Source organism: Ambystoma mexicanum, chromosome 9, assembly GCF_040938575.1.
Source record: "Ambystoma mexicanum isolate Mex_15411 chromosome 9, UKY_AmexF1_1, whole genome shotgun sequence".
NCBI classification, from domain to species: domain Eukaryota; kingdom Metazoa; phylum Chordata; class Amphibia; order Caudata; family Ambystomatidae; genus Ambystoma; species Ambystoma mexicanum.
In genome coordinates this window covers 972831571-972858026 of record NC_090931.1, presented here as the reverse complement: position 1 = coordinate 972858026, position 26456 = coordinate 972831571, and the positions used below count along the sequence as shown (strand labels likewise).

Here is a 26456-nt window from a genome sequence, read left to right as displayed (position 1 = left end):
AGAGACTTAACCAGAGCAGATGATACTTTCACTGGATACCCCCTGAAAATATGAAGCTTGGTGCGCAAGCACCTATCCAGAAGGCAAGAACAAGAAGTCTAGTGCGTGGCGCTGTATCCAGTACTTGTGAAAACAGGACGTCATAGCAAAAGCAGGATCCAAATGCAGTCTGTGATACAAGAGCCGTGGTCAAGTAATACCAGTGATGTCCTCCAAATGAATAGTTAACAAAAGCCAAGGGTTGAGGCAAAAGCAGTCCAGCAAACGAAATCCGAGGTCCAAAATACCAGAACAAGTCAAAGTTCGTAGCGGCAGACGCTAAACAGTGCTTGAGAACAGATGTGAAGCGCGGAGTGGCGAGAAGCCGGGCGATTTATAGTGCTGCTATAGGAACCACGTTACGTGAACGCAACCTGCGTGTCACGTGACAGCCCTAGTACGTGGAAACCAAGCAACATGACACTTCACCCGGAACGGCAACAGGCGCCATGGCAATTGCCAGTGTAGGAATGGTTGCAATCGTCCAAGACGATGTTGATTTGTCCGCGCCATCCATGGGCGCAGTGCTGCCTTCAGCTGAGCTGAGTAGACAACCCCTGCTGCCGTTGGGAACGTGAGGTATGGCCGGTGTGTGTGTGTGTGTGTGTGTGTGTGTGTGTGTGCAATGAAGGGATCAGCTGGGGCATGAAGTGCGTAATAGCTTACCATCAAACGTTGTGCTCGAAGTGCCTGCCAGTGTTTTTTCAAAGGAGTCTTCTCAGTGTTAATGACTTAATGTTGCTGTAAACGCACTATGGGTGTAATAAAAATGCCCTAATCATGTCTGCCTTCAGTCACTCGATTTATACGTATTTTGTGCGTCCTTCAGTGAATTTCAGTTAGAAAACAAGCATTGGTAAAGCCAACAGTTTTGGTTTGTGTAGAAGTATTACGCATTTGCTAGGCATTGCTATTATTTGCCCAGGTACTCGCACTATTTTGCAGCTGCTACCATCGACTGGCCGTCGATATAAGGGAGTAAAGTACAGTGGCAAAACAAGCAAAAGAGAGCCAGATTAGGTAACAAAACTGACCATTTGAAATAAACATTAACAAAAGTCTGCAGAACTACAGAAAGATAGTGAAAAAAGACCAAATACATTTGGAAAAATTGGCTGTATTGCAAGGAAAAAAGATGCAGTGACCCAGGCCAAGGTAAGGAGTCTCCTGACCCCCTCCTCCCCAAACCCTGCAAAGCAATATTGCATAGGTGCTTAAAAGCACCATAGCGCACTCGGCGCGTAGTCCCTCTCCCTAGTCCACCCACTTCCTGGTTCCCCTGTGCCCGCCTGCCCACTGTCCCGATTGGTCCTTTAAAAAAAAAAAAAAAAAAAAAACGAGGCCGTGGCGAGGGTCTGCAGCCGGCGTCTCTACCCTTTGCAGTGACCCAGGCCAAGGTAAGGAGTCTCCTGACCCCCTCCTCCCCAAACCCTGCAATGCAATATTGCATAGGTGCTTAAAAGCACCATAGCGCACTCGGCACGTGGACCCTCTCCCCAGCACACCCGCTTCCTGGTTCCCCTGTGCCCGCCTCCCAACACGCCCTCTCCATCCGGATTGGTCCCCATACCCCACTTGAAGGACATCCATCCAAGGGCAGCCCTCTGCCTGGCAGCCCTGCGGCGAAGGACCCCGAGGCAAAGGACGGCCCCAGGATGCATCTGCAGGTGTCCGCGGGGGACGCCAAGGAAGCCAGCAGCTAACAGACACCGCCAAAAACTGTGAGTGTGACATGGGTGGGGAGTAGAGCGGTCGCTCTGCTCCAGGGGGCCCCTGTCACTCTATCTTACCTCCCTTATTAGCATGTCCACACCTAGATAGAATTGTGAACATTAGCCTGCGTCGCATCTGGATGGAATTGTGAATGTTAGCATGTCCACACTTAGATAGAATTGTGAACATTAGCCTGCGTTGCATCTAGATGGAATTGTGAATGTTAGCATGTCCACATTTAGATAGAATTGTGAATACTAGCATGTCCACACTTAGATCGAATTGCGAATTGTGAACATTAGCCTGCGTCGCATCTAGATGGAATTGTGAATGTTAGCATGCCCATACTTAGATAGAATTGTGAATGTTAGCATGTCCACACTTAGATAGAACTGTGAATACTAGCATGTCCACACTTAGATAGAATTGTGAACATTAGCCTGCGTCGCATCTAGATGGAATTGTGAATGTTAGCATGGCCACACTTAGATAGAACTGTGAATACTAGCATGTCCACACTTAGATAGAATTGTGAACATTAGCCTGCGTCGCATCTAGATGGAATTGTGAATGTTAGCATGTCCACACTTAGATAGAATTGTGAATGTTAGGATGTCCACACTTAGATAGAATTGGGAATACTAGCATGTCCACACTTAGATAGAATTGGGAATACTAGCAGGTCCACACTTAGATAGAATTGTGAACATTGGCCTGCGTTGCATCTGGATGGAATTGTGAGTGTTGGCGTGTCCACACTTGGATGGAATTGTGAATACTGGCATGTCCACACTTAGATAGAATTGTGAATACTAGCATGTCCACACTTAGATAGAATTGTGAACATTGGCCTGCGTCGCATTGGATGGAATTGTGAATGTTAGCATGTCCACACCTAGATAGAATTGTGAATATTAGCATGTCCACACCTGGATAGAATTGTGAATGTTAGCATGACCACACTTAGATGGAACTGGGAACATTGGCCTGCGTCGCATCTGGATGGAATTGTGAGTGTTGGCATGTCCACACTTGGATGGAATTGTGAACATTGGCCTGTGTCAGGTCTGGATGGAGTTGTGAGTGTTGGCATGTCCACACCTAGATAGAATTGTGAATATTAGCATGTCCACACCTAGATAGAACTGTGAATACTAGCATGTCCACACTTAGATAGAACTGTGAATACTAGCATGTCCACACTTGGATAGAATTGTGAACATTAGCCTGCGTTGCGTCTGGATGGAATTGTGAGTGTTGGCATGTCCACACTTAGATGGAACTGTGAATACTAGCATGTCCACACTTAGATGGAACTGCGAACATTGGCCTACGTCGCATCTGGATGGATTTGTGAAGTTAGCATGTCATTGGCAGATGCAATGGCCACTAGGGTCTAAATGGAGGATAAGGGGAGCTATCAGAGAGCATGTTAGAGGCGGGGACTAGAGGAGTATGGAACCTGTATGCCAGTCAGACCCAGATCAGGACAGAGCCGCAACAGGGAGACTACGCTTCAATTCAGGATAGAGACGCAAACTAACCAACCCTACTAACACTTTCCCTTTCTGCATAGACCTCTCAAACTCCAAACCAAACACAACCAAAACCTACAGCACAACAAACCGCACAAACTTCACTACATTGCATCAACAAAACAAAAACACACATAGCCTTGCACAACAGTACACGACGACTACCGGCCGCAAACACCCCAGGCCCAGCCAACGGACCCACCAGGCTGAGGCCAACAGCACATCACTGCTCTCTTGCACTTTTCCTGCTTCCTCCCACTAACTCAACCTCCCCTCCTCTTTCAGAACCGCCAGAGCGCCAAGGGACCACTACGGTGGTGATAGTGCGCGGTACAAATGTCCTTTAACATTAACATAAGTCCAAAGTTGGTTTCTTATGCTTGGTTTCTAGTTATTTATCCACTTGTCATTTTTCATTGAAAAACAAAACAAGCATTGGCAATGCCAACATTTTTGGCTTTTGTGTAGGCATAGGAAAAGCACCTCTATGACAAATGCCTTTCCTATGCCTACACAAAAGCCAAAAATGTTGGCATTGCCAATGCTTGTTTTGTTTTTTAGCATCTGTTTATCCACACGTCATGTAACTGGTTTGCAAATCTTCACTTCTGAACATTTTAACCTATTCATTTTAGTTCAATGAAAAATGATAAGTGGATAAATAACTAGAAACCAAGCATAAGAAACCAACTTTGGACTTATATCACTGCATCTTTTTTCCTTGCAATACAGCCAATTTTTCAAAATGTATTTGGTCTTTTTTCACTCTATTTCTGTAGTTCCGCAGACTTTTGTTAATGTTTATTTCAAATGGTCAGTTTTGTTACCTAATCTAGTTCTCTTTTGCTTGTTTTGCCACTGTACTTTACTCCCTTATTTCAATGAGTCCACACCAGAAACTCAGCTATTTTACAAGACTATCCAACGGGACACTAACATGGGTATCCCACTCTGAATCTTGCGCATGCTCTTTACAGTAATCTTCCACCAGAACGAAAGCCGCCGCTTCCGCGAAAGTGTTGCGCATGTGCGCGCATGCGCTTGCGGGCGTAGTTCACGCTAGGGAGCAGTTCCTGACGGGGAACTGAATTTAACACAACCCTGGGACCGAGCCCTTTGGATCTCTGGACCTTTTACTAGCATCAGGCCGAGGTAAGAACGAGACGGACTGTGTGGTGTTTGTTTCGACTTCGCAGGGTGTTTAGACTTCCTTCGCGGCCAGGGTTCTGGAGGGCAGGCCCCCGGCACGCTCAGGAGGAGGGCCGCCCTGTACCGTGGGGAGAGCCGCTTCCCCTGACTGGGCGGTGCTCCTCGCTTCAGCATCCTCGGCTCGTCTTTTTCATCAGTGTGTTAAATGGGCGAGCAAGAGCTCGGTACAAAGTTACAACAACTTTTAACGCTGCAAATTGTTAGAAGGACCGAAACAAGTCCGTGCATGTTAAAAGCGCGGCGGAGGGTATGGAAGCTCGGTCTGAGCTGTGGTGCCCCTGTAGCGGCAATGACGCGTCCTTTGCAGGTGCCCTGGCCCACATCCCTGTGCAATGTGTTTGAGGCGCCTGGTTTACGCATCCCTTTCCTCTTGTCGCCAGCGCTACTTTGACCGTGGTTTTGCTCTGACTGCTTCTCCCGGCCCTCGACGGTGGCTGTCATGGGCTCCGTCTCCACAGCTCTGTTTTACCAGTCGCGAGCTGGCCCTCCTTTGGCGGAGAGATTCTTAAGATGGTGTTGGGTGCTGCATGCCCCGCTCTGGGGCTACCTCGCTCTGGTGTTGGTTTGTTGTTAGTGGTCTCCGCTGTCACTCTAAGAGGCTTCCACGCTGGTTTGTCAGATGCCCCAAATGCGGGCATCTCTTCACGGTACTCGTCCTATCGGCGCCTGGGAGAGATGTGTGGAGGTATCATTGACTCTTTTGTACTGGTTCCAATCCGCCGGGAGAAGGCTGGAGCCAACCAACTCTGGCACAGTGTCTGGTAGTCTTTTTTTTTAGTCACTGAGATGTGGTTGGGTCTTGTCTGGGAAACACAGTTATGTACTATAATTTTATCCCGGTTGTAGCCTCCTCCATCTTTTCAATCTCTCCTGTTGAACGAATGCATGCGCAGCGAGTTTTTAAAAGGAGTGTGATGCCTTCCTGCAGAAAGAATGACAGCTGAACGGCAATCTCGATATTACCATTTCTTTTGGACGTCCTCCCCTGCCGCTCGTGTCAACAGTAAGTTCGTGTGACTCATCGGCATTCCTGCCACGAAGCGTTTTCATGGGAAGACTAATGCGCCCCCCACCCCCAGGTGAATTGGAACAGTCCGTTTCACTTGCAACCTTCGGCTGGGAGTCGGCTTATACTGGAGGCGGTTGCTTGAGACCTAACCTGATGGGTTCTGCCAGTGCTTGATGACATCTTGGTTTGATGTACTCTTTCAATGTAGAAGTGTGCGTACACTCCCCGATTTTGCTAGGAATGTCTGCCCCAACCCATCTAAAGTTGTGAAAACCCAGGATCCATCGTAATTAAAGTTTACATTTTCGTAGCCGTTTCCAGCATTGAATGTGGTGGAAGTTAATTGATGATGAGATTCGATTACACCGCTAGTACTCACGTCAATGCATTATAACGTCTATCGCCTGCCGTACATGTTTACGCCTGCTTTGCAGATGTGCTAGGATTAGTTTGTGGAAGTATATGCACTTGTGACTTTGAGTACGACGATTCGATGTCATCTTTGTAATGGGCGTGGCTACTTTGCTGGGAGGCATTCCCAGATGGGGAAATACAAATACGTTTTCAACTTTTGCTGTTTTGTAATAGTCCCTTGCTGAAATGTGTGTTTATTTTTTTTTTACCGTTGTACTATATAATATCTCTTAATCTTGTCTTATTATGTTTGACGATTTGGAATTCCTGCACACCAGATTGTTCACGTTGACATCTAATCCAAGCACATTTTAAACGGGGAACTGGGCAAACTCTTTTCTCATATGATGGTGGGTCTATATCCTCTTGAATTGACAAAGTACATCATAATACATATTTTCCATACATCCGTTACAGAAAGTCATGATTCTATTAAAAACTTGCAGGCTCAGATTATGCTCTGAACATTTCCTTTACTTCTCGAGCAGCAAAGTATCAATAAACAATTATGAAAAACATTAAACATCAAAACTACAATTCCCAAAACTTTCAGTGAATTTGTAGTCCGTTTTTCATAAGATCACAAAACCATGGGATTCTTCCAGTCCAATTAGCTTTCACTTTCCCTTATAAACATTACCTACACCACAGTCCTTCCTCTTTCTGCTGCTGATCGAACAACTTAAAACTTGCGCCCCAACCGGTAGACGACTTAAGCTTTATTTGGTTTGCACTTCACGGCGCCGTTGTCTTCTGCTCTGCCCCTATCAAATGAATATACCATGTCATATCTCTTCACGAACAGGTGGGCAAACGCATAATAACATTACATTATCATCTACAAAATTATAACTCTTCAAAACCATATTGACATTACATTAATTCATTGTAGCTATTGAATTGGGTGGAATAATCTTTCGCCTCCGAGTCTTTAATAGAATCATGACTTTCTGTAAGAAATGTATGGAAAATCTGTAGTCTATGTCAAGACACAGAGGCTCAGATTATGCTTGTTTAAAGCTTACTCACCACCAACGATGCTATTTGATCCACTGGTCTCTAAAATAAAAATTCTTAAACATTACCTCATTAGACCAGTCTAACGCCTTCAAAATATCTTCCAGGCGTGCTCCCGACATAAAGGCTGACACCATGGCACCTCTCGTCGAATGAGCTCCAAACTGTCCTACGTCTATGCATGCCTCTGCCATGCACCATCTCACCCATCTAGCCAATGTGGCCGAAGTTACCGCTTTAAAAGGGTTTCCTGATAGCTATCAGCAATTGATATTCACCAATGGGTCTCACCATATTTGCCCTATTCTCGTAAACCTTCAAACACCTAACGGGAGATAACGTGGGCTTATTCGGGAATGCCATGTACTCTACAGTCTTAATATTAGTTTTTGTTCTTTTCTCAATGTAAAATATTACCGCTGTTGGCGAGAGAGATTTCCGGTTTGTCTCTAAAGCCTTCACATCTGACACCCTTTTGCATGAAATGAAGTATAACAGAGTAGTTAATTTATCCCATAGAGCTTTCCTAGAAAGATTGTCATTGTCTGGCCAGGTCTCAAATATCCTCAAGACCACACTCGCGTCCCAAAGATGTGAATATCTAGGAGCTGGTCGTCTCATGCTCTTGACACCTTTCAGTAATCGGCATATTAAAGGATGTTCACCCGCTGGTCTTCCCTCAAAGTACTCATGACCTGCCGATATTGCAGATCTGTAATTGTTAATGGTTCTGTAAGCTTTAGCCTGAGCTGCTTGAGCCGCCAGAAAATTCACTATGTGAATCACATCAGTTCGTATGGGATTAACTACTCTCTCCATACACCAATTATTCCATCTTCGCCATGCCACTAAGTAGGCCTTTCCAGTTGCTGGGGTCCATGTCTCCTTTATAAATTCTTGAGCCGTCCCCGAGTCCTGGCTTGGCCCAGGTCTTCCTGAAATCGCCCATGCTCACCGTGTTCAAGTTCCCTGATTGTACCAATGGGTGAGTTTCTCCTATTTGACTTAATATTATGTCCTGTATGTGTGGCAACAGAATTGGAAAGTCGTACGACTTCTCCAGCAGGTCCGGGAACCATGCTTGACCTCTCCAATCTGGTGTCAGTAACACTGCTGTTGCTTCCTGTCTCCTGACCTGCGCCACAGTGCGTGCTAGCATGGCGAACAGTGGGAAAGCGTATTCTTTTGCTGGTCCCCATACCTGGAGAAATGCATCTGTCGCTTCTGGAACTGGTCTCCAGCTATAAAATCTGAAGATCTTCCTGTTCAGTCTCGACGCAAACAAATCCGTCCAACACGGACCTCTCTGATGCATGATCTCCTGAAATACTTTGTTGTCCAGCTGCCAATCGCTGGAGTCCCTTGTGTATCTCGAATTCCAGTCCGCCACTTGGTTGAGTTCTCCCCTCTGGAGGCATAGTTGCCAAAACTCCTTGGCTATCTCTGTCAGCATCCTGGATGTGCCCCCCCCCCCTGACCACAAACCCCCCTGCCGAAACATTGTCCATCTTTAGTAGAATGGCACATTTCACTCCTTCCTGTGTCCAACAACGGACTGCGAAGGAGCCTGCCAGAAGCTCGAGGCAATTGATGTGTAATCCCAATTCCTCGGTCGACATCTAGCTCCCCATCGACTGGCGTCAGATTCTATTACCAGGTCCGGGGATGAGCCAGATATCACCCTGCCATTCCAGGCCTCCATGTGGCAGTACCACCATTCCAGCTCAGTTCTCGCCTCTTGCGATATGGGCACTTTCTGTTCGTAAGACAGACCCTTCCTGGGGTGATCTATCTTCAATCTCTGTAATGCTCTGTAGTGCAGAGGTCCTGGAAAGATTGCCTGCATTGAAGATGACAGACGACCTACCATTCTCGCTATCTCCCTCAATGAAATTACCTGTCTTGTCGTCATACTCATTTCCTTCTTTATGGAATTCGCCTTCCCCAAGGGTAGTCTTGAGTGAACCCTGAGCTGTCTCTAAGGTGAAACCTAGAAATTCCATCTTCCTTGCTGGTTCTAATTCTGACTTTTCCCAGTTTCAGAAACCCCAATATGTTTGTAGAATCTGTTCTACAAGAATCTCCCTGTCCTGGCACATCAGGATGAATATTTACCTGGACGACATTTGTCTGATTTCCATGTCCTCTAAGGTGACTGGTTTCAACAGTTTGATGAAGCACCATGGAGCTGATGCTAGACCAAACGGAAGACACTCGAACTCTCACTTCTCTCCTTTCCTTAGGAATTGTAACAGCTTCCTTGATTCTTTTGAATCGGAAATGTTAGATATGCGTCTCTGAGGTCTATCCTTGCTAACCAATCCCCTCTCTGTAGGATGTCCCTTTAAAAGGTGAATCCCTTCCATTTTGAAATGTCTTTATATTAGAAAATAATTCAAACCCATGAGATTTACTGGTCTTACCTTGTGCTTGCCTTACACTAAAAACAGGTTGCTTATGAAACCTCCCTGTCCTTCTGAGGCTGGGCCGATTGCCTTTTTTATTTTTAGTAAGTCCACTTCTCTGTCTAACAGATCCTCGTCTTGTTTGCTGAACCTTATCTGCCTTGGTGTGACTACCTGTGATGGTTCTTGCCAAAATTCCAGCTGACAACCTCGTACTCTCTGCATCACCCATGCATCTGAGCTCCCATTTTTCTGCATGTAACCTCACTCGCCCTCCTACTGAAGGAATGTGTTTCCTGCCAGCACTTTTATTTCTCTCGCCTGTGTTATTCTGGTGCTGCTGTCTGCCGTTTCCTCTCCAACCTCTACCCCTGCTTCTTCCCCTGGAAGGGAAGAAGGGGTTCGACCTCTGGTGCTCTTGCTTCCAGTTGGTTCTGTCATTATAGGACCTTCTGTATTGATAACGGCTGGACGAGCGGCCCTTTCCTCCTCCAGCCCTGTCAAAAATACTTTCTTCCGAATATTTTCTTAAGGGATGATTGTGCCTTGTCCATGGACCATACGTGTTGACAAATTTTGCCATTTCTTTTATGACTAGCTCCCCAAACAGTTTGCCTTTTTCTGTTGTTGCTTGCTCAGAAGAAGCCAGCTCTCCCAGTCTAGAGTCCAACTTCATTAGTATGGATCTCCTCCTTTCTGTTGCCAACGCTGTGTTGGCATTCCCACCCTTGAGCCGTGGGTGGAGCAGGAGCTCCCCCCAACACTGCAGGAGCTGTGTCACCTGGCATCAAGCTTATCTGATCACAGCGCGAGGTAAGCCTATACGCTCCACTCGCTCGCAGCATTTTACAGCTGCATTCCGCCCTGCTGACGAGACGGACCGCACTCTCGCCATCTATTTTACTGCATATTGAGGCAATCTGCCTACCATCCACTTATCCTGCACGATGCTGCTTGCTTGGCTTTAACTGTTGCTATCTACCTGCCCCCATTGATTGCTACGAGGGAGACTCCTTCACAAGATGGCCACTTGCATCTACGAAAGCTTATCACTGGTGTCCCCAGCGCACATTCTGATGGCTAACAAACTATACATCTGATCCAATCAACAACCGGCAGGCAAAGCAGATCTCACTTTAGCAAGGCCCACGAAAACAAGGCTCTTTCCCTGTCCCGAGCCTGTCCAGAACTGCCAGGAGCCAGGGCCAGGAGGAGCCAGGGCCAGGAACTCTGTTGCGTTCTACCTCCTTACCATACCATACGGCTACTCTTCACCTTGCTGTCGATCTGGGTTACGAATAACACTAATACTCAAACTCAACTGTGCCATGTGCAACTAGGTAAGAATCAAAAGTGCACTGCTATCCGTATCTACTCGCGATCCGCGGTTAGCATTCTGTGTCGTACCTCACCTGTTTCTGGCACCTTCATTACAATTAAGTTAGATCATCTCTGCCAATTAACGCGATTAGAGATCTTTAATGACCCACCCCGATACCAGCCTCGGCTGCTTGACTCGCGCATATTTATGCACGCTCCAGCTCCTCGCCTACTGTACTCGCACTATCAGGTGCCCTGGCTGAGTGGTCCCTCTCAACCTATCACCACGTTCTCTACTAATACTAACTACGATATACAGGAGCTCACCTAATTACCGCTGAATTAATATCAAGCTTATGTTTGCTACACTTATGCATTTATTTTATGTTAGCCTTGTAACTGAGTTAGCACTGCTCTAACACGCCGGCACACCCCTCATAACAACGTTATACACTCAGAACCATTGTTGTTTTGCCTTGCAATGTAATGCTATCTCCTAATCTGCATATCTTGTTATAGTCTGCCAGCTTAACTACACAGTATTTTCCTCGCACGATTCGGAGGAAAGTATGCTCTTGTTAGTTATATTTTGCCGCCCTATATTTTGCCGTCCTAACTGTCTCGCAAAAAGCGATATGCGGCAGAGCCTCGCACCACAAATTCTGCATTCATAGAAATGTCACATTAACATTAACTGTGCTATCTACCAAATGCATTCAGTAAATGCTTGATTAGCTTAACATTGTTGCTTAAGTACACCTGACTAAGCTTATACTGTCTAGCCCTACTGCCTGAAATATGCACACAGCAAATATCTGCATACTCTAGGGATCAATGCCATCTCCACCAGAGACAGACCTCCCCTACCTCCAACTGTTGGAGCGCCATATGTTACCTATACCTGGAATAGATTGCATTTAGTAGACAAACGTGCGCCTTCTCTGCACAGCTCAAATAAGACTGTAACTTCTATTCCAGCATGTACATCTTGCCTCCCATCATATTAGGCACCATGCTCACTCTCCTCAAAAGCACACAGAACGTGCGAGAACTAGAGCTAGCCAGCCATAGCTACACCAGCAGCCGGAACCTTGACACCGGAACCTTGACACCATGAACTATCTGACCAGTCCCATCCAATTTACAGCGCATACAGCCACACACACACCCTTGCATCATTCCAGACAACTCGGATTTAGGACACGCACCCGCCCGATGAACGCTGCTGCCGTACCTAATCCTGTAGCACTCAGAAACTCCCGCCTAGGATCACAGACCTCCTGCAGAGCAAACGGCAGACACCACTGCCCCACAGTCAATAATTGCAGTATTATCAAGGTACTTCGCCAAGTACCCGCCCACAACATCACTAAACAACTCTTCTTCATTGGAAACAGGCACCCCACCTCCACCAAAAAATAACCAGCCTTTGCCCTACTTAATGTATGTTCTCTCAATGCCCATGCATTAGAAGTGAATGACTTAATTACCAGCCAACACCTAGACATAATAGCCATCACGGAAACCTGGGTTCACAAAGCCTCCGGCCCGGCCATCACGTTAACACTTCCTGAAGACTACCCCATCCTCAGACAGGACAGGCCTGATAAATCAAGAGGGGGGGTAGCTCTAATCTTCAGAGAGGACATCTCCATTAGGCCTATACCCCACCAAAGAGAAGGGAATGCAGACATCCTATCAGCTAAATTAGCTCTCTCTCCAAAAAATACCATAAATATCCATGTTAACTAACGTCCCCCAGGAGCCACTTCTGACTTCCAGTGTCAAGTCACCCACCTCCTAGGGGATAATATTCTACTAAAACACTAGCCCTAGGCGACCTCAATTTAGGTTTCAATGACCCTAATGACAAAGCGGCTACGCCCTTCACTAAGGACCTATTCGACCTGGGCTTCTCACAGAAAGTCACTTCTCCCACTTACGCGAAAGGTTGCATCCTAGACTGGGTTATAGACCATAATTGTGACACAGCCCTCATGTCTAATACTTGCCTCAGATGGACAGACCACAACTGCCTAAAATTCACCATCCCATCCGCACCATGCGCTAAATCTACTATGCCAGCACCTGCTACCTTAGCTAGAAGCGCAAAAAAAACTCACTGCCGAAAACATTAGTGCTTGTCTTAACCTCCCATTCCTGGCACCGCCATTCTCACTAGACCCCAACGTCCTAGCAGAGTTTTTCTAAAATACGCTCACCAATGCCATCAACACTGTCGCCCCACTAGAAAATAAAAAAGAGAAAAAATCCTTCCATTCAAACTCATGGTTCACAGAAGAGCTGCAAAACCTGCGCAACTCCAAATGCCAGGCGCTAAAAACATGGAAGACCAACCCAGTGACATCACCAAAGCTAACTTCCATTCTATTACTAAGAAGTACAAAGACTCCATATTCAATGCTAAATCGGAAGCTTACAATAACCAAATCACCTCTGCTAACTTCCAAACTAAAGGACTCTTTACTATCCTTAAAGAATTAACAGTACCTCCCATAGGCACTGACGAGATCGTTAAAGAGGAAGCTTGGTGCACCAGCATACAATCTGCTATGCTAAAAAAAATGGATCTCCTCCAACACAAAATCTCAGACCATTACAAAGCATTGCCTAAGCAGAACCACCAGAAGCCTAACCGGCCCAAAAACATAAATATCAACTTTCCCAAATTCTCATAGACCTCCTCAAACATCTCAAACCCTCTCAATGTAAGGGCGATGTATGCCCACCTAAAATCGTCAAAGAATTCGCTGAGCAACTTGCTCCCATCCTTGCCGCCTTCATCAATGCCTCATTCAAAACAGGCATAGTCCCCGATCGCCTTAACCTCTTAAGTGCCATTGAGGTTCCCCCCCCAGTGCCAATGGCTTTTTTTAAAAATTGCGGTATTCACCGCCCAAACCCGCCAACATTTCCCCCCTCATTAACCCCTTAAGTGCACCCGACGAGCCGGCTCGTCGGTGGCAACCTGGAGCGGTTTTTACCGACGAGCCGGCTCGTCTCTGGCATTTAAAGGGTTAAAGAGGCCTGGGTGTGCCTGCTCCTTAAAAAAAAAAAAAAAAAATGTACAAAGCTTCTTTCTGATAAACTGGATGCACTTGGGATCACATACACAAACTATGCCGATGTTACCCAGGTGCTCCTTCCCCTACTGGGATCTATCACCCAGACACTACAACCCTTCAGCAAATTTACTCTACAATCCAAGCCTGGATGGCCACAAATGGGGTTTGCCTTAATGGGGACAAAACTGAAATCCTCATTCTTGGTCAAAAGGCTACTTTAGCCAAACTAGGTTCTACCTATCTCAATTTCCGTGTCGACAATTGTGCCATCTCAGTTCTTTCCTCTGTCAAAACACTGAGTCCACATTGATGCCACGCTATTCATGGACAAACAAGTTAGCGCCATTGTCTCAGCCTCCGCACTGAGTACTAAACTCATCAATGCTATGAAGCCTTTTCTAACTAAGGACAACTGCCTCTCTATTGCCAGAGCCACAATTGGAGCCAAATTGGATTACTGCAATACCCTCCTAGCCGGCACCTCCAATAAAAACCTAGTTAGACTCCAAACTACCCAAAAGGACGCTCTTAGAGCAGCTCTTAGTATACCCAAAAGAGAACACATCACACAAGCAAGAAAAACGGCTCATTGGCTCCCTGTCCAAGACCGTATCACATTCAAAATACTTACTACCACCCATAAATGCATCAACTTCTCTGCACCCTCTTACCTATCAGACACACTATCCAGAACACTCAACAAGGCCCATAAGGTTAGGATACACCAACCAACTCACAGTGCCACGAATCAATAGGGCCAAGGTAGGAGGAATAGGCTTCCCTCCTCTTGCCTGGAGCTTTGGAACGCGCTCCCTACCGCCCTCCGAGCCGAAACGTCTCTCGATGCCTTCCGAAAAAACCTTAAACTACCCTTTTCAACTAGTACCCATTACAGCATGCCCTCTATCTGTAGCATCATCTACTACACTTATTCACGTCACATATCTTGGAGTACTATACCAGTATGCTAACTTTCAGTGTATGTTTTTGTGTATGCACCCAGGCTATGTCCACCCAGTGTAACAAGCGCAGCATTGCCATTGCGCCTTTCTGTATTTTTGTGTGTAACTAAGCTATGAGTAACCATTGTAACCAGCGCCACATGCCTACGGGCTGCTGTGCGCTTAACAAATGTGAATAAATAAATTCCCAATCAGGCATAGGGTTCTCTGCACCCCTCCAGCCACTATCTCCGGATCGATGGGTTCCTTCTTTACTTTGGCTTCTTCAGCGAGTTGCCATATCCTCGTGATAGGACCCAGCATGTCTAACAATTTGTCCAGACAGGATCTCCCGGACCTGTCGATTCCTTTTTTCATGTCCTTGCCGTACCTCCCCAGGAATGTGATTATTCTCTCGTCAATATCGGGGGTATCAGCCACCCCGTCCGGCACTCTAGGCCCGGGGCATTCAGCTCTTAATTTGCTTCTCGCCTGCTTGCTCATGGGCGTTCTCAGTCTCTTCCTTATATATTCTGTAATTCTTTCGGGCGGGGGTTCCCACTCATTAGACCTCGGGTGCACCAATTGGTCCAGGTCAAATTCGTGCTTATGGGACTCATCGTCTTCCCTCCTGCCTTTTTTGTTCTTGGGCTCCCGCCTGTCGTTTTCTGAGGAGGTCTAACTTGGTCTGACTTTCTGACGTATCTTCGCCAGATTTGGAACTGCTTCTGCAGTATTCATCATCTGATTCGCTTGAACTGATGTTATGTATCTCACGAGACCTCGCCTTTCTTTTGTCCGCTCTGGACCTGCGTGTTGAACCCGGGGGGGTTGGGAGCTACATCCCTGCGGGTCTTTTTCTTTCTTCCCCCTTTATCCCTGCGCACTTTGTCCTGTTCCGACAAAGCAGCCAGGTCTCGCATTATGCCCCTTTCTCTATGGGGGTCTTAAGACACTGTTCAAACTCTGGACAGCTTCACTCATGCGTAAACTGCTCATCTGAGGTTCTTCAGAGTCGTCGGAATAACCGCTCATCTTAAATTTTATTAGTTTTACCACAAATAACATACAACAAACCTTGCAGTACATGTTCTCGCATTTCAAAGTTAGCATATATCATTCAGTGTCTACTGCCTACCCCCCCTCCCCCTGTTCGAGCTTACTCCACTTCGTGGTCCGAGTCTTCTTCTTCCAAAGGGTTTCCGTTTCTTATGTCCTTATCAGAGTCCTGATCACTCAACCAGTTGTGGGTGCGCCCATATAATGTGGCCACTAAATGTTTCCAGGCTGTCAAGGTTTCTGCCTCTTCCTCTCCTCCTCTAATTACCCGCTTCCTGCCACCCTGCTGTTTCAGCTTCAGTCCATTTCTGAAGGTCTGCCCACCAGACTTCTACCCTAGGTCTGTTGCATGCCTTCCAACCCATGGTGATTCTACGCTTGGCAAGTATGTATGACAAGTCTGTTTCAATTGGCATGACCTCGGGAATCCTCTTATCAAGCATGCCCATACTGATTGAACATCCATCTTGATCCCCTTCTCTTCTAACCGATGGGCTGCTTCTTCCCAGAATTTCCCAATTTCAGGACATGCCCCAAACATATACGTCATCCCTGCATTTTCTTCCCGGCATTTGGGGCATGATTGTCATTCTGTGTTTTTAAATTTAGCTATCCTTTGGGGTGTCACATATGCCCTGTGGGTTATATATAGTTGTATTTGCTGCAGCCTCACATTCCTAGATACTTTCTTATGGTATCCTTGGGCCCTCTCCCACATCCCATCACTCATGGGTACCCCATCCTCTTCTTCCCAGTCATATCTTCATGGTACCACTTCTTTCCCCACTTTGGAATTAAACAGCTCGTATAGTCTGGATATCTCGTGTCCTCCTTCTGCTATATCGTATATAGATTCTATGGTGGCGTCGGGTGGCTCTGCTAGTGTTATTTCCGACCATGTCTCTCTGATCCGCCGTACCATTCTGTTATATGTGATATATTGCCCGGCCGGCATGCAAACCTGCTTCCTCCATCAGCACCCCAAATACCTTTAATCTCTCCCTCTTGCCATATGTCTCCTACTGTTAAAATTCCCACCTGTTCCCAGTGCCTCCTAATCGCCTTCCTCAGTTGTCCATCCCCTCCTCTCAATACGGCCAATGGCACTTGTGGAGAACACAGGGTTGGGTTCTCCATGACCTGGCAAGCTTTGCGCCACATCCTCCATACCAGTACCAACATCTGTGAGCGCTCTTTCACCTCTATTTTGGGCAGCCATGTTATTTCTTTCAGAAAGTACGGGGCACACTCCGGTTTCATCAGTCTTGATTCTGAGGTCGGGTCTTCTGATAACCATTTGGCCACATATTGTAATTGGCTAGCTAAGTACAGTTTTATTCCCCCTTTGTCATGCGTGTTCTGCAACTTCAGAGAGTGATTCTGTTCCTAGTCCCATGCCATAAAAAATCCCTGCATATGCTGTGTAGCTTAATAAAAAAATCTCCTCTGTATCGGGTATGGTATATTCCCGAAAAAATGTAATAATCTCAGCAATACGACCATCTTCAGCAGCGCCCCTCTTCCCATCATTGCCAAGGGGAGCTTAGTCCAGAACCTCATACTGTTTTCGATGTTCTTTACCACTTTCTCCGTGTTATGCTGGTGTTCTGCCTCTACCGTGTGATAAATATCTATCACCAGGTATCTAATCGTATTCGTGTCCCATGGTATTTGTAAAATTGGTAATTTGTCCCGTAGGATTCCTATATACCTCCCCAATGGGAATATGCATGATTTTTTGGGGTTCACTGCTATACCAGATAGCGACGCAAATCACTCCATCACTTCCAGGATATATTGGTGGTTTTCTTCAGGATATCCTCTGTACAGCAGCGTATCGTCTGCATATAGCGAGACCATATGCGGCTCCTCTTTTATGCTAATCCCTATTACCTCATATTGCTGCTTCAGGTATATCGCTAGGGGCTCCAGTGCTAAAATGTACATCATCGGAGACCACGGGCATCCTTGTCTAGTACCCCTACTCAATTGCCACCTTTCTGAAATGATTGCACCCGTTTTGACTCTGGCTATCGGTGCGCTGTACAGTAGTTTAACCCATTTGAGGTACCCCGGCCCCATCCCATATTTAGTCAGGGCTGCAATTAGCCAGGGGCATTTGACAAAGTCAAAGGCTTTTATTGCGTCCAGCGATATAATTGCCATTTTATCTGCATCCCTTTTTGTATGCTCTATAACCCGGTAAAGCCGTCTAAGGGTATCTGATATGTTCCTGCCCGGGACATATCCTGTTTGGTCATGGGGTATTAATTTGTTGATGATCTGTTTCATTCTATTTGCCAATACCGCCGTGAGACTTTTACTATCTTGGTTCAGCATCGATGGCGGTCTGAACAATCCGCAATCCTTGCCTAACTTATTGCTTTTGGGGAGTACGATAATGATTGCTTCTCTCAGGGATTCTGGTGATGGCCCTGTTTCAAATGCCTCATTTAGCGTTGCTAGCAGCGGGGGGAGCACCTCAGTTTTGTACATTTTGTAGTACTCACTAGGGAGGCCGTCCTCCCCTGGGGTTTTACTAGTGGGTAGTTGTACTACCACCTCTTCCAGTTCTTCTAGCGTGATTGGGGCATCTAGGTCCTCTCGCTCCTCTGCGCTTATCCGTGCCATGCCTATGTCCTCTAGTATATCCATTATCTCCCTGCTATCGCTCACTTCTTCGTCCCCATACAATCTTTGATGGTATTCGAGGAACTCTCGGTTAACGCCCTTTGGGTGTCCACTAATCGCCCCTCCTCCTCCCCTGTTATTACTCTGATCACATGTCTGGGGTTCTCACTCTTGTACAACCATGCCAACATCCTCCCTGGCTTATCTCCACCCGCGTGCTGACTATCCACTTACTTTTTATAGTCCAAATTACATAATCTTTCCCAATGTCCTGCACACCCTGTTGCAGTCGGCTTATTGTTCTGGCATCCTCTTTAGTGCTTTCTCCCCTGCCCGGGACTGTTTTCAGCTTGGTTTCTGCCTCCTGCAGTTCCCTTACTATGCCTCCCTGCAGCCCTTTGGACTTGGCTATGGCTATCCCTCTCACCACCACTTTGAAAGCTTCCCATAGTGTACCGGCCGACTCAACAGTTCCTGTGTTAATCTCAAAATTATGTACAATTTCTTCTCTTAAATCCTCCCTAAACATCATGTCTTTCAGCGCTTCAGCTCTAAATCGCCACTTTGGGATCCTGGCCCTTGGAGGTCGGTATTGCCATGTTAGAACCAAAGGTGAGTGGTCCGATGGGACCCTCGCCTTGTATTCTGTCTGTACAATTTCAGCCATCACCTCCTGCATGGCAAACATGTAGTCTAATCTTCTGTACACATTCTGTGGAGCAGAGTAATGTGAATATTGTCTGTCTTGTGGATGGTGCACTCTCCATATATATTACAGCCTAAATTCTGTCAACAGTCTGCAGGGCCCTGGTCGCAGGGGCGGGCCTGTCTTGATTCTCATCTGAACTATCTTCGGGTTTAATGTGCAGTTAAAGTCCCCACCCCAGATCAGCGCCCCCCCAGATGCAAGCTCAATTTGTTGTATAGGGTCTTGAAGTATGTCTGTGTCCTGATTTGGGGCATATGTATTTATAATGCATATTTCTTTATTTTCCACCAGCCTTCGTATTGCCACCATCCTCATCAACCGTAGACTGTATTAACTGAAATGGGACATGTGGCGCCACCCAAGTTATCACCCCTCTGGCATACGCCGAATATGTTGCGCCGATGACAGTCCCCCTCCATTTCTTCTGGATCACCTCTAATTTACTTTTTATGAGGTGAGTGTCCTGTATTAGGGCTATGCCTATTTTTCTGCCTTTTTAGATACATCATGACCTTGTTCCTTTTTAGGTAGCTATTAAGCCCCCTGAGATTCCAGGAAATTTCCTTAAGATCCCATATTCTGGCCACGTCCCACCCCCCCCTTTGTATGTCTTCAGAATTGCCTGAGGCGCCACCACTCGCGTGTGTAAACTCGTTCCCCAATTTAACCCCCCTTAACCATTAACACTACAAATACCCCAACTTCCCACCTTCCCCCTTTCTCCCCCCCTCCCCCAACCTCCCCCTCCTAACTGATGCCCAGCTCCGTCTCTGGATCTCAGGAACCACCGCATCTAGCCCTTTTCTTGGCTCTAGCCAGTACTCGAGGCACAGCAGGGAGATATCGCCCTAGTGGCGCGTCTACTACTCTAACTACTGGGGATAGGTCGTCTACATCCAGTGTCTCCTATGTTAACCATTGTTCGCAGCTCTCAAGCAGTTCATATCTATCTTATACAATCTATATTCCAGTCCAAAAAGTCCTGCTATGGAGTGTTAAAGTTAATTAGCGTTCATATTTCCCAACGTGCCCTTTGCGTCCGTAACTGGTGTCCCTGCTGTAGTCGCACCCGCCCCCAATGATATCAAGCATGGCACTGTCACTTATCCTGTCCATCTTGCTCCTGATCGTCTCCATGCTCTGGGCAGCCCAGGGCATCCAGCCAGCATGCTGCCTCTTCCGGGGTTTCGAAGACGTGTGCTTTGCCTTTGAGTAGGACCTTGAGTTTCGCAGGGTACAGAAGCATATATTTGAATCCTGGTGTAGTCCGGGTATGCAGTGACAGTCGCCAATGCCTGTGTTATTGCTCCACCTTTTCGAAAGAATTCCAAGATCTTTTCCCTGTCTCTGTAGTTCAAAATCTTTACTATAATTGCACAGGGAGGGGCCCCCGGTTGAGGCCTTCTCATCAGGGCCCTGTGCACACGTTCAATCGCGAACCCCTGGGAGAGCTTACTAGCTCCTATTTCTTGGATGATCATGTTCTCGTCTGTGGGATCCTGGCCTCTTTCTCCTTCCGGTAGGCCCACCACATGTATGTTGTTGCGTCTTGCTTGTCCTTCAGCCTCCTCTGCTCGGTTTTCCAGGTTGGACACTTGTTTTTTCAATATGTGGACCTCCCTGGCATTAGTTGCGCTGACGTCCGTGTTGTTTTTCACTGTGCTCTCTAGGCCACTTGTTCGTTCCGCCAGCGCCCTCACATCTTGTCTCAGTAGGTTGACCTCTATTCCCACTGCATCAATTTTAGTTTCCAGTGCCGCTTTCAGATCTGCCATAGCTATCCCCCATGAGGATTTTAGTTGCGTAATGGCTGCCAGGATCCGGTGGTCCCTCGGCGTGTTCGCGTCTGCTGGTGTAGTGGCCACAGCTTGTGCGGGTGTGGTCGGGGACTGCTGCGGTTTGGTGAAGATGTCCATTGTTGGTTGTTTGCCGTTGGCTTTGCTCCCCTTAAGTGCCATTGCACTGCCTGTCTCCTGCACAAGGTTGCGTCTCATCGGCATTATGCCGATTCTTATGCCGACCCTCGGCCCTTTCTTCACAGGTGTTAAGCTATCTATGGCACTACTTGCTGTGTGCTCCTCTTTCTTGGCGTGCCGGTCCACCACGTGGGGGATTTGCAGCTCTAACTCCTTTCAGTCCTGCGTACCTCTTATTTATTTAGTGAGGGTCCTGGCGCTACTACACTCCAGTGCTAGGGCCTTGACTCTGCACCCTCAGGGCACTCCCCTGTATGTTCCGTGTGTGCCATCTCTTCACAGGCAGCGATGCGTCATGGCTATTAGTAATGTGTCTGATCCTTTCTCCTGGGGTAGGGTGCCATTATGACAGCGTCCGACAGGCCAGGTATTCTGCCTACTTGATATTATTTTGCGGGGCCTTTTTGCCCTGTTTTCGGTCTGCCCACCTCTGGCCGTCCGTGTGCCTCCTGCCCCTCACCGTGGATGTCTGTTCCTCTTCTCCACAACCTTTTTCTTTTTGACCCCGTCTATTGAGTGCAGGGGGTGCGTCCTCCAGGAGCCACCTCTTTGCTCCTTGAGGCCTGTTACTTGTCTGCCTCGATCTGGGATTTAACTCTGCCGTCCTCCACCCCCGTAGTGTTGTATTTGCCTGGTGCTATCTGATTACACATAATCTGCTCCTGGACAGTCCGCTCGTCCCTTGTCCCAGTTAGTGCTGCTCGTTTGCTGAGCATGGGGGGTGGGGGCAACCATGGCAGTGCACTGTTGCGCTTACCTTCGGGCTGGGCTGCTTCTACCCTTTGTTTAACTTGTCTCCGCTCCACGCTCAGTCACCATCAATGTTCTGATTCTGCATTGCGCGCTTTTCACAACAACCGACAGTGTCCCATCTCGCTTCCTCGCTGTACCTCGCACTTACTGCTGCACGTAAGCATACGAGGCATCCATCGTGTTCTTTGCGGTCCCTCGCTGCTCCCGGGCCTCAACGATGCCTCTAAGTTCTCTCGGGCCCACAGGTGCTCCGCTCCTTATTTGTTGCATTTCTTGGATTACGGGGCGCTGGGGTCTCGCATACGGCCATTACGGGTGCTATTGGGTGATGCACCGCTGCATTGGTCTCATGGGTGCACCAGAGCGGACGATTCCAGGCGGTCAGGTCGCTTGATGCATTGCCGGATAGTTATTCCACTGATCATAACTCCTGTTGTATCCAATCTGCATGCAGCCACGTGCATCAAAGCCTCCATGTGTTCCCATTACATTTGTTATGTTTCCTTGTTGGAATTTGTGCTCAAAGTTAGAGTGCTTGACCGGATCGATGTAAGAATCCACGGAGCACCCTCGAAGAGCAGCCTAGTCCATGGCTGCCAAGCCACGCCCCCCTCAACTGCTCATCTTAAATTCGTGCCGTGTACTTGATGCACAGTTTTCTTGGGTTGCCCCTGTCAATTTGTTTAGCTTTTGTTCGTAGCTAGGCGGGTCTCTATTCATATAATAGTTTTTCCTGGGACTATGCCAGTCTGATTAAGAGATTTAGTTAATATTCAACATCTTACAGGTATTACCTCCCCAAATCGGGTAGTTAATGAGGGGTCTGCTCTTAGTTTCACTTGGGACTGACCCCGTCACTTACTTGCAGTGCAGCAATGGCTAATTCAGCCTGTGGTGCTGCATCTGGCCACCCGGTGGCGTCTGCAGTATATTGAGAGAGTGTGACTCACCACTCTGAAAATGGCCAAAGATGCGAAGGAGTGACCTTGCAGATGATGGTGGTACAAGAATCGGTATTCAGCCTTCCATCCCAGCTTCCCTGAGTACAAGACTCAGGCTTCCTCAAAGAGGGGCTCTTTTCTACAATGTACCTCTCTGCTGTTTCAGTTGGGACAGACAGAGATGTCAATTAAATATAAGAGCGGGGAGAACACACACCGCCAATACCAATGCTGCAAAGGAATACAAAGATATTAGACAGTGTTGAAGTTAAGGCAAGTAATCAGAACAGTTGAATTAAATGGGAAACTACCTAGATATATTGGAGTGGAGCTTCCCCCGGGGTGGATCTACAAGGAATATAACACAAAATGAGTGGGAATAGTCTAAAGAGCCTTTTAAGGTATCGGTCCCAATTTATATATCGCATTGGTAACAACTAACCTGAATAAGGATATTTTGAGGAAAGGAATCCAGGAAACGGAAGACAACGAAAGGAGAAAATAACAAACAGGAATGTTAGTATAGGGAAGTAGCCCCGGACGGCACGAGGGTCGCACTAGTGCCGGGTTGGTGCAGTTTCAGCAGAGCGTTTATATGCACTTTAAGTTCACAGGATAGTCACTCAATATCCATAATCCAACAGGAAAACAAATATCCAAACAAGTTGTGGAGAGAAATAGTAGCAGAGATGGGATTTGCCAATTAAGTATGTACCTGAGCACACATGTATCCAGAGTAGGTGTAGAAAAGTTCCGGATAGTTGACAGCAAGTTCTCTGCTTTGGTTCCGTAAGCGGAAACATGGAATGAAGTACCACAAGAGACAGAAGGGAGCCGGATCCAGTAACGTTCCGAGTCAAAAAACCAGATGAGCACGACGGACGTAACCGCGTGTAGCTTCTAACGCTAATTAGCAACACCGAGCCCCTTGAAAGATGGTGGTTTTATAGTCATAAGGGGGCGTGTCTTACCGTACGTCTTCCACGTACAAGACGTGTCAGCTGAGCCGGAGTCCGTCGTAGTTTGTACAGGCGCCATGGCAGCCTGTATCTGGTCCATAGAGGAGCTTGTAAAGAAGTTGTATTCTGCAAGGAGGCCCGCGGGGAAGCCTGAAGTGTAACAGAGAGCTTCTCCTCGCTCTCAGCTGTCCACCCGTTGATAAAGAAGTAGGTCTGCTTTATGTGCTCCTAACCTGAAATGACTCCTGATCTCTATGGATGTTTGCAATGCGCTGGAATGAAAATCCTGTCGCAGCCTTCTATGCGGATATGTTCCGCCAATTAACCCTGCCGCGCCACGTGTTTTTCCACACACTATCAACGCGTGCTGCATATATATTAAAACATTATCTTTCACTCATAGCACACATTCGCATTGTGATAATAAAACAAGGTACTTATCTCGGCTGCTCGAGCAGCAAAGAAAGAGGAAGGACTGTGGTGTAGATAATGTTTATGGGTAAGTGAGAGCTAATTGGACTGGAAGGATCACGTGGTTTTGTGATCTTTATAACGGACTACAAATTCACTGCAAGTTTTGGGAATTGTAGTTTTATGTTTTTCATAATTGTTTATTGATACTTTTCTGCTCGAGGTAAAGGAAAGTTCAGAGCATAATCTGAGCCTCCGAGTCTTGACGTAGAATCTCAGAGAAGATAATAGTTTTGGCTGAAATATGGCAAAGACAACTTTGCAAAAGTGTTCTTTATATATGGTCTTTCGGATGTGTGTGAGGATACTTTACTTTATGTAGAGCATTCATCCAATTATGATGACCCTTACGTGACGCTGTCAGACTGTAATTGTATGTTTCTGCAACTCCAGTCATAACACTATCTGCTCCCTTGTCCCAGCCACGTAACAAAAAAGTACATCTTCTAATAACTTGTTGAGTTATCTAGTGCTTGCTGAATTCCTCCAGCGTCTAAGCCCTTTAATAGTTAGTATTATAACCCAATGTTAGTATTACATTTGTAAACCTCTCGAGGATCCAGTGTTGGATCAAACCGAGGGCAGCGGCATCCTCTCAAGGGGAATACCATGCATTTGAGTTATCCACCGCTCTTCTTCTTTATCCTGTTTTCTTCTCTGTGCCATCAAAAGGTTGCCAGCTGAAATGCAGAGTACATGTGGATATCGATTGTTGTGTTCTGAGGGAAAGACAGCAGCTGCATGGCATAGCTTTAAAGAATGATCTCATCTTGCCAGAATCGGCTCAAAAGCCCCGAAACAGCCAGGCAAGAGACCACGGCAGCCAACGGGCCCAGACCGATGCACCCCCGCCCCCTCCAAGATGCTTTCTGACCCTTTCAGTGCCCTGCATTTGAAGCCCTCTGCAAAGGTTGGGTGGCACCTTCTAGAATCTTATGGCCTCAGACTCTGCTCGTTCACAGTTCCTGTGTGCCCCCGGCCGGAGTGACCCACGGTAACCTCAAGGAGCAGAACTCTTAACCTTTTCTCAAGAAAGCAGCAAAACATTGTAACTCATCCTCCCTTTTGACAATGTCCATGGCAACCTTATCAGATACCAGGCGACACCTGCATATCCCAGCCTTTTCGTGCGGTGTCATTGGATGAGTAATGCAAGCCAACTTAAGCAACGAATAATGTTGAAAACATGTTTTTCAGTGAAATTGTGCGAACGATGCAGGAAATGTTTAGAGTTCACTGCAAGTGCAGATTCCACTGGGGCATGGAGCAAATAAACATTATGGCTTAGACCGCACCAGAATGCACTGCACACAAGCACCATATTTTTTTTTTGTTGATTAAACACTTTTATTGATTTTATTGCATAATACACAAAAGGAACAATGACCCTGAAGGGGTCCAACAACCAATAATATCACAAAAGAAAATAAGGTCAGTCTTTCAACAACTTAAGGATATGTTGTTAATTACTTGTACACTCTTGCATTGCAATTACATTCTGGCCACCGGCCTGTGTCATACAATAGTCTTATTGTGCGTTCTCCCACTTTTCCCATATTTTCCCCGCTTTCCCAGGACATCCTCTGGCCGCATATACTCTTCGCTCCATCGCAATGCATGCATCTACATCATCTATCCATTGTGCATGCTCAGGGGTTACATCCGAACCCCATAGCTTGGCAATGTTGCGGTTGATCAGTGCCGTGGTGGTTGCAAACAGTAGCTTATCAGTGCGAGACATCTCACCCTCATCCTCGACACCCAGCAACATCAATTTCGGATCTCTGGGCAGAGTCCGACCCAGTACCTTACTAAGTGTGTCGCAGCAGCGTTGCCAGTATAGCTTGATGTGCGGACAGCCCCATATAATGTGGAAAAAGGTGCCCTCTTCCTGGTGGCAGCGCAGGCAATTCGGGTCTGTGATTTTACCCCATCGGTACAATGCGACCCTTGGATAGTAGACTCTATGCAGGATTTTTAGCTGGACAAGGCGTAATCTGGCCGAAATAGCGGTTTCCCTCGGGTGCATTAGGATTGTTAACCAGTCTTCAGGCAGTATTTCTCCCACATCCCTTTCCCATTTAGACTTTAGACTCGATAGCTCCGGTGTGGCAAACGAGGTGAGAACATTATACATCACCGAGGTGATTTTGGCGTCTATGCTATCTAGGACCAGGTTCCTCTCTATGGGGGTGCAGTCTGCCATGTCCCGCAGGTCAGGCAAGTGCCGCTGTAGGGCATGACTTAATTGCATATGCCGGTATTGGTC

At 47.0% G+C, this 26456-nt stretch overlaps 1 protein-coding gene across 3 annotated transcripts in view; it reads left to right on the top strand.

Annotated features, from left to right (window-relative positions):
• The first annotated feature begins 4298 nt into the window (after positions 1–4298).
• TLK1 (tousled like kinase 1) overlaps positions 4299–26456 on the top strand; it is a 1414233-nt gene continuing 1392075 nt past the window's right edge. The window contains exons 1-2 of one of the 3 annotated variants that reach the window (XM_069616193.1): positions 4304–4439; positions 19379–19541. The gene's annotated coding sequence lies outside the window, so the exon portion shown is untranslated. Of the gene's footprint in view, positions 4440–19378; positions 19542–26456 lie in introns of all 3 variants that reach the window. The other 2 variants (XM_069616191.1, XM_069616192.1) reach the window with 2 other exon arrangements.